Source organism: Adiantum capillus-veneris, chromosome 3 (assembly GCF_014529385.1).
Source record: "Adiantum capillus-veneris isolate H3 chromosome 3, ASM1452938v2, whole genome shotgun sequence".
NCBI classification, from domain to species: Eukaryota; Viridiplantae; Streptophyta; class Polypodiopsida; order Polypodiales; family Pteridaceae; genus Adiantum; species Adiantum capillus-veneris.
The window spans coordinates 104086219-104089039 of NC_140933.1; the positions used below are offsets into that span (position 1 = coordinate 104086219).

The 2821-nt window shown below is 43.2% G+C and overlaps 1 pseudogene; it reads left to right on the top strand.

Moving 5' to 3' along the window:
• Nucleotides 1-490: 490 nt before the first annotated feature.
• Nucleotides 491-1004, top strand: LOC147461426 (uncharacterized; annotated as a pseudogene).
• Nucleotides 1005-2821: the final 1817 nt, after the last annotated feature.

Consider the following 2821-nt stretch of genomic DNA (forward strand, 5'->3'; position numbering starts at 1 on the left):
AAGACACATGACACTTTGTTTGTGCAGCACTGTTTTCTTTTGCACAATGAATGGCTGAAAAGACACAGCTATAGTGTCAAGCGACATTGGGTGTGGTCGGATGGTGCTGCATCATAATTCAAAGCAAGGTGGTTGCATGATTCTTCAATATGACAGGTGTCAAAATGACTCACAATTTCTTTGCTTTAGGCCATGGAAAGGGTGAACACGATGCGGCTGGTGCAGTGTTCAAAAAGCTTCATAACGCTTCAAGCGTTGTTGCATTCCTCAATGCAACTCTCAGAAATCAATGCCCACAGACAGGCAAGAAACTCGATCGTGATTTCTGGGAGGTCAAACGTGGTGATGTTGATAGAGTTATAGAGTGGGATTGCAAGTGCATGACAGGGTCTTGATCCTGGCACTGTGTCAATGGCTACAGCCAGATGGGTATGCACGCACTAAGGCACAGACTCCTCTCTTGCTTTTGTGGTGCATGCATCAAAGGTCAATGGAGGAGATGTGCCAACAAAGATCATGTGCAGGGGTGGATAAACTTGCAAATACAACCCATAGTTACGGATGAAAGTGATGGAGAAGCGTCGAGCGAGGATGAGGATGAATACACTTCCATGTATGCTGGCCACCACGATGACCTGAGTGTTGCCTTGATGGTTGGCCATAACTTTGCAGTGAGACTGCAGAGGAGTCAGGTGCAGACTTCTACGTCCTGGAATGCACCAACAAAAAGCGCCTGGCCAAAACAGAGGAAAAGGATCAATGGCACAACATCATTAAGAAAACTTTGTATGTGGTTGAGGGCCTATTCTATGACAAGGTGAATGGCCAAGATGATACTTATGTCCCTTTTGGACAACAAGCCCACTGCTCTAATCTACTCCCATCTGGTGCGATGTATCAGGTTTTCCATGTCCTCGAGGGAAGGTGAGCATAATGTATGTGATATGTCAAATGACATATTCGAGCAAATCTATAACAACATGCCCCCAGAGGAGAACTTGTAAGATTTATCTCTGTAAATTTGACTTTGGCCATTACTTTTAAGAGTAGCTAGCACTTTTTTTATAAAAATAAAAAGGAGGTAGTGAACTATATTTTTTTATATAAAAATAAAAAGGAGGCAGTGAGCTTGGCCAGTTGACTAGCACTCTACCAACCCCTCTGAACCACTTTACTAGTCCCCAGAAACACTTGAAAGCACTTCTGAGCACTTTACCAGCCCCCTGTACAACTTGACCACTTAACCAACACTTAACACAAATGCCAGTTGTTGACAGCACAGCAGAACAATTGACTTTCAAAATTCTTCATAATATATTTAGGTTTAGATACAAGAACAGTTTGCTTTACAGGGAGTTAGCTTTTTCAAGGAGTAAAGTCAGTTAGTTAGTAGACTGCTCTAGCCATTCTTGCCAACGTGGCCGCTTATGATTGGTTGTTGGACCCGGCATTTTCGGTGCAAGAGTTTCCTGTTGTGCCCGTTCTTTTTCATGTGCTAGATTCCAGTTCATTTGTGCAAGTTCATCCGTCCTGGCATCAAATGGACATTCCCTAACAGTCTTGGCTCTGTCAGGAGGCTCAGCCCACTGTATTATAAATGAGGCAACATCTTCTTTGAGGAAATTTTCCCACTGCCTCTCATTTTGCATTTTTCTTTTCTATTTCAAGTAGAATGCCAAAGTTACTGGGATCATTGACGTACATATTATAAAGGGAATCATCCAGTAGTAAAGTGTTAGACTTATTGAACTTAGGAAAGAGGTGCCAAAAGGTTTCAAGTTTTTTGAAAAACATTTGGTTGGGGGGGGGCTTCCAAATTCCCAACTGCTAACATGGCAGCAGTTATGTGCCAGCCACCCACTCAGACAACGCTTGGCCTGAGATAGGCACTTGTCCATACCCTTCTCAAGATTGTGGCAGGCACGTGACGACCACAAAAAAGTCTCTGCTATTTGACTTAGTCCAAGAAAGAATAATTCTGCATCGTTCCGTACATAGTAGGTGACGGTATCATCCCCCTTTACTTTGTCAAAGTACATCGTGTTTAAATCTGGAACCAATCCTTTGCGCTTATCATGCACACAAGCAAGCACATTGTTGAAGTCTACAATTACTGCTTGCCAAATCTCTATGGACTGGGAAGCGAGACATTTTGTAGCAAGGAAGCTGGCGATCAATATGCTCTACCTCATCATTGGGCGGTGGGGGTTTTGAGCCAACAACACGAATTTTAACTACAGAGAACAAATGGAGAGGAACTAAGAGAGAATACTTAAATTTATATTGCCAGGAAAAAAGATACAAAGCTGCAATCTAAAAAAGATAGCATGGAAAAAAAAGATACAAAGCTACAAGAATCTAAAGCTTCTTGCATAGTCTTGTTTTTGGGGGGAGTATGCCAGTACTCTTTTTGGGGGTCCTGGGACAGCTTGTCCTCCATCTGCTTCTTTCTCTTTTCCGCATCTCCACCGCTACAAATTGCAGGGTTGATTCCATTTCACGATCCTCTGTCTTAGCTACACTGTCCTCCACAGGCCCAGTACCTAGGCAGCATATACGGTGACCACAATGAACATGCTCACCATGATTCAGACATGGGAGGAAACAGATATACAAAATTGACATTACCTTGGTTGCTTGTGGACGGAGTTGTCTCCTTCAGAATGTCTTGGTCACCACCCTCAACAGTTTTTCCACCTTCAAAGTTCTTGTACTTCAGCAGCATGGTGTCAAGGTCAAAGACCTCATCCACATCATGCATGGACGATGTGGAAGCTTCTTTCTCAGCCACTAGCTCAGCTAAACCAACGCAAACAATTAG